The 5,755-nt window shown below is 43.1% G+C and overlaps 1 pseudogene; it reads left to right on the plus strand.

Moving 5' to 3' along the window:
- The first annotated feature begins 3,766 nt into the window (after nt 1-3,766).
- Nucleotides 3,767-4,866, plus strand: LOC101605245 (annotated as a pseudogene).
- The last annotated feature ends 889 nt before the right edge of the window (nt 4,867-5,755 follow it).

The raw sequence follows: 5,755 nt of genomic DNA on the forward strand, positions 1-5,755 counted from the left end.
CACAAGTAAACACATCTTGTCAGCAGCATCCTCGGGATGTTCCAGGGTTTTCACTATCCAAGACTCACATCTTGAGAAACCCCACAGGCATCTCACTGGTTATTCAGAACTGCACTATTGAAAGACTCCTGGGGGCATCAACCACTTCTGCCAATGATCCCTCAACCAGATTTCATAGTATGGACACCATCGTCTCAATAAAGTAAAGAAGTATAATCCTCCCATTGAAATCAGAAATGTGCACTATCTGACCAAAAGGAATAGAATCATTGTATCTAGTAATAAGTTTATTAGTTTATTTAATGATCCTACCAATAAGATGGTTTGGAGGAAGAATGAGAAAGTCTTCTGGGCTCTTCCTTCTACTTGTCATGAAGAATCCCAATGCTAGTCCCTCATATTCTTCTTTTTTTTAAATACATGACAATTTTATTTCCAAGAATTGAGATCCTACTACTCGATTTGTCCTGAAAGACCCTGTTTACATTCAAAGGGTATGGAAATGCCTTTCTTTCTTTTTTTCTCTTAGTTAGTTTTGTACTCAAAGAATATAGTCAATTTGATACCATTGTTAGGCTCATCCATGTCCTACCCCTTCCTCTGGGCCCCTCCTTGTTGAGGTATATGGGTCATGCATTCTGGAGTTAGCCCACAGTTATGGGTAGGAGAAATGTCTGCATATCATGACCCAACATGTGGCTCTGAAATTCTTTCCACCCCATCTTCCACAGAATTTCCCTGATCCATGTTGGGTTCAATTTGGTCTGCTTCAGTGATGAGGTGTTGGGGGCCTCTGGGTCTGTGGATATCTGATTTGGTAGGAGTTGATTTTTCTCTATGTTGATCTCCTTCACCCTTGTGCTGGTACCTGGTTCACCAAGAAAACAGCACCCTTGCTTGTTTAGCCAATTGTCCTTAGTTTCAGCAGGGCCCTTTTGAGGTATGATGGGGTGGCTCTCTCCTTAGGATCTACGTCTATCTGAAAAAGAGGAGCAGATTCTCCAATAGAGAGTAAGTTAGCACCAGACAAATGAGATAACCCTTACTTTTTTATAGAGCATTTAATAGGTGTAGGCCCTCTTGTAGCCCAGGATTGGTGGTAGCTTGATAATAGAGAGCAGACTTGTGTTTGAATATGGTTCTGACTTGTTTCTCAGATCTAGTTTTTGAGGTAGGGTCTCACTCTAGTCCAGACTGACCTAGAATTCACTATGTAGTTTCAGAGTGGCCTCGAACCCACAGCAATCCTGCTACCTCTGCCTCCCCAGTTCTGGGATTAAGTGCATGTGCCACCACACCCTGCCCTCATATTCTTTAGTGCTTTGCTTGCCAGGATTTAGATTTTTATTTTTCACTGATGCATATTAATTATACGAAATTGTATTCCATTTTAATATTTCCATACACACATATAATGTACTGTTGGAGCTACCTTCTCATTACTGCCACAGAGCATCAGACCAACAGAAAATAATTAGAGCAGATACAATGAAATTTGTAAAAAAATGGAAAGACTTGGAACAAATAATACTAATATAACTCACACAAGCACAGAAAGACAAATGCCATATGTTCTCCCTTATCTGTGGTTCCTAACCTGGAATACCTTGAGTTACAGGCATACCTGACAGGCAATTCAGGGGTAAAATAATAAGGATGAAAATTTGTCTGGGAAGAGGACTGGGAGGACAGGGGAAATGTACAGAAAACTTAATCCAAAATGAATTGGTACCATAGAAACCTTTCTCATGGAGAGCAGACTAAATGATACAACCCTCAACAGAAGTGTGCAGGGATTGACAGGTAAGAAGGGTTCTGGGAGGGTGGGATGAAGCCTAACCCTAAAACATTTGGCTCTGATTTGTAACTCGCAGTACCAGGTATCAGATAAAATCCACCTTGAGCTGTTGATTGAAGAGAGCTTCAAGGTCCCTAAAAGAAGACACTTTTTTTTTTTTTATTTATTTCTTTGAGAGCGACAGACACAGAGAGAAAGACAGATAGAGGGAGAGAGAGAGTGGGCGCGCCAGGGCTTCCAGTCTCTGCAAACGAACTCCAGACGTGTGCGCCCCCTTGTGCATCTGGCTAACGTGGGACCTGGGGAACCGAGCCTCGAACCGGGGTCCTTAGGCTTCACAGGCAAGCGCTTAACCACTAAGCCATCTCTCCAGCCCAAGAAGACACTTTTGTCAAAGCACTTATTTACTCACCTGAGGTAAAAGGTAAGGCCTTATTGTTTAAGACACCACATGCTGCTGACACAGAAATCCAGATGGAATCTGGAAGGAAGCTAGTCCCCAGACAGCCTGCACATGTAGTGCTGGAAAGCATTGCTTTCGCTACTGTGGGAAAATGGCCACAAATGTGTGCTAACAGGAGACGCTGCTACGCCAAAGCAACCATCCTGACAAGGTGGAAATGCCTGGGCAATAGTGGCACCCAGCTGAAGCTGGTAACCAATGGCTCTCTGATTGGCTAAGAGATATGCTTAGTGGAAAGGAACCCCAAACTGGAACTGGAAACCGAGTCAGAATCCTATGGAGACCCAAACCATGGACTTTAACAAGAAGTTCCCACTAGTATTCAGCCAAAAGAGAGGTTACACCCACCTAACTCTCTCTTAATTATTAATTTTATTATTAACTAATCATTATTGATTATCCCATTGAAGCTAGGCTGACCTCAGTCTCCTTTGGAGAATCTGTTTTCTTTGTTCAGAAGGCATCTAGAATGAGGAGATAAACGACCCTTTGCACATCAGCCAGGGCCAGGTGAAACCTCAGAGGAATTGATGAGATGAGCAAAAGGAAACTCAATATGTGCCAAAGCAGAGGTCCAGAACCTGCTGAGAGTGTAACACAAAAGTAGACTTAAAACACAACCACCATGGCTCGAGGATTTTTGAGGAAGAGGTGGTGGAAAGAGTTTAAGAACCACGGAGCCACAGAGTAGAAGGGAATGTCCAGAGGCATTACCCCCCACGCACTTGCAATGACTGACAGCTGCTCTCACATCTAAACCCCACAACCCATTAGGAATACCAGTAACACCACTGAGGAGGATGCTGTGTGGAAGAGAGACAGGGAGGATGGAAATGATGGTACCAGCACATGATGTATCCATACAACTTTCAACTTAATAAAAAAAAAAAAAAAGATTACAAGAATGGATTTATTTCTGGCTTACAGTCTTGAGGGGAAGCTTCATGATAGCAGGGGAAAACCCGGCAGGAGAATAGGCTGGACAGCACCTCTGCCACAGCAGATGGTAAACAGTAACCGGAGAGTGAGCCCAAACTAACAAGGGCAAGCTGGGGCAAATAAACCACCACGGTCCAGCACCAGCAGCACACCTCCTCCAGCACAGTCTCACCTCCCAAACTGCCACCATCTGGGGAGCAAGTTTTCAGAACACATGAGTTTATGCATGGCATCTAATTCAAACTGCCACATAGATTTTCCTCCGTTCGCTCCATCATCACCCTCCATATCCACTTTCCTGATCGAGCTTCCTAATCCCACTATAAGTGGAAAGTCCTACAGAGAACATGTGATTCAGCCCCATATCTTTGCACTGGGTCAGAGCTACTGATCCTGTTTCCAAGGTGAGGGATCCAGTGCACAGGCTTGTGTGTCCCTATGATTTTCCAGATTCTGTTTAAGAAATAGAGGGCGCTGTGGGCTTGGAGGCTCAAAGAATGAATCAGCAGTGGAAGAGAAAATAGTACAAGCTGACTATCTGAGGTGAAGATGTTTTTTTTTTTTTTTTCTTGGACAAACATCTGTGGGACCTGTGATAGCAATGATGGCTGGCTGTGGTGAAATTGATCACTCCATAAACATGCTTCCTACACATAGGAAAGCGAATGAGTCCTGTTTTAATCACGCACCTTCTCTAAATGTACCCGAATGTGCCATTTGTCTGCAAACATGTGTTCACCCAGTCAGTCTGTCTTGTAAGCATGTTTTCTGCTATCTCTGTGTAAAGGGAGCTTGGAAAACGATGTGCCTTTTGTCGACAAGAAATTCCTGAGGATTTTCTGGGCAAGCCAACCTTCTTGTCACCTGAAGAACTTAAGGCAGCAAGTAGAGGAAATGGTGAATATGCCTGGTGTTCTGAGGGAAGACATGGGTGGTGGCACTATGGTGAGCGTACTAGTAGAGAGCTGGAAGACGCTTTCTCCAAAGATAAGAAAACAAAAACAAAAACGCTGAAATGTTAATTGCTGGTTTTCTGCATGTTGCTGATCTTGAAAACATGGTTCAATATCGGAGAAATGAGCACGGGCGTTGCAGGAAGATTAAAGGAGATATAATAGATATACCAAAGAAAGGAGTAGCTGGACTTAGGCTGGACTGTGACACTAATACTGCGAACCTAGCCAGAGAGAGCTCTGCAGATGGTGCTGACAGCATATCAGCGCAAAGTGGAGCTTCTGTTCAGCCCTTGGTATCTTCCTCCGTAAGACCCCTAACATCAGTTGATGGTCAGCTAACCAGCCCCGCAATACCTTCCCCTGATGCAGGCCCGCCTTTGGAAGACTCTTTTGCTCATTTACAACTCGGTGGAAACAACAGAGCTGAAAGGAGTCATGGGGGGAAGGAGAAGAGGATCATGAGTCACCATCTTCAGCCAGGGGCCCAGACACCTCCATTGAAGAAACAGAATCTGATGCTAGTAGTGATAGTGAGGACGCACCTGCTGCCACCACACAGCACTCCTTGACCCAACAGAGACTCGTGGTTCCCAACACAAACCAGACAGTGGCTGATGGGTCAGATCGATCAGGAGCAGGGGGTGGAACAGTGAGTGTGAGATCCAGACGGCCTGATGGACAGTGCACAGTAACTGAAGTTTAAATGAGTATCTTCACCTCTGCACTCAAGATTGAAAGGACACCTGTAAATTTATGCCCACATAAAATAATACTCATCTCCAGTAGTACCTTTTGGGAGTTGGGGTGGGAAGGGCATGGGAAGGACAAACCTGAAATTAAAATGTCTAGCATATCTCTGTTGAGAAACTATTTAACATAAGGAACTTGGGTGTTAATGAGAGCTGTTCAGTAATAACTGAGTTTTCTTGATCTTTTTTTTTTAATTATTCAGTTCTTTCACCCAGAGTGTATACTCTTTGTGCATTTATTGTCCTTGTCTGACTCCTGCACTGTCTTATTTTTCTGCATGGGTTGGCATAAAGTCATTACTAAAATTTGACATCTGTGAGACATTTGACATCATAAGCAGGAAGCTTCATGTGGAACTAGATGTGAATTTGGGGTATAAAAATAGGTGAATAACAACTATGTTATCCTAGAGTGACTAAAATGGAAATGTAAAGAGAACAGCTAATACCACATGTTCAGACTCTTTGTGACACTTCATGCCGTTCCTTCCCATAGGCTTTGCTGTCTAGTCCTTGTATTTGAGGTTCCTCTTAGTCTGCATTTTTCTTTTTGATTAAAAAATATATAATTTAATAAATACCAGAATTTGTATAAAAAAGGAATAGAGGGAAAGCTATGGTCCAATCCTTCTTTCTCACAATCATTCTTTCTTCCCTTTTCATTGCCTCCTATGGATTAGAATTTGGCTCTATGTCTTCTTGTTATTTCTCCAGTCGATATTTAATCTTCTTCACTCTTAAAGTAGAATCAGTAGCTTTGAGGATCATGAAAGTAAACGCTAAATCCTAGCTTTCCAAGCCAAGCTCCCATGACTTGGATGACTTAATTTTTCTGGTTGTTTGACACATG

Source organism: Jaculus jaculus, chromosome 2 (assembly GCF_020740685.1).
Source record: "Jaculus jaculus isolate mJacJac1 chromosome 2, mJacJac1.mat.Y.cur, whole genome shotgun sequence".
Classification (NCBI taxonomy): Eukaryota; Metazoa; Chordata; class Mammalia; order Rodentia; family Dipodidae; genus Jaculus; species Jaculus jaculus.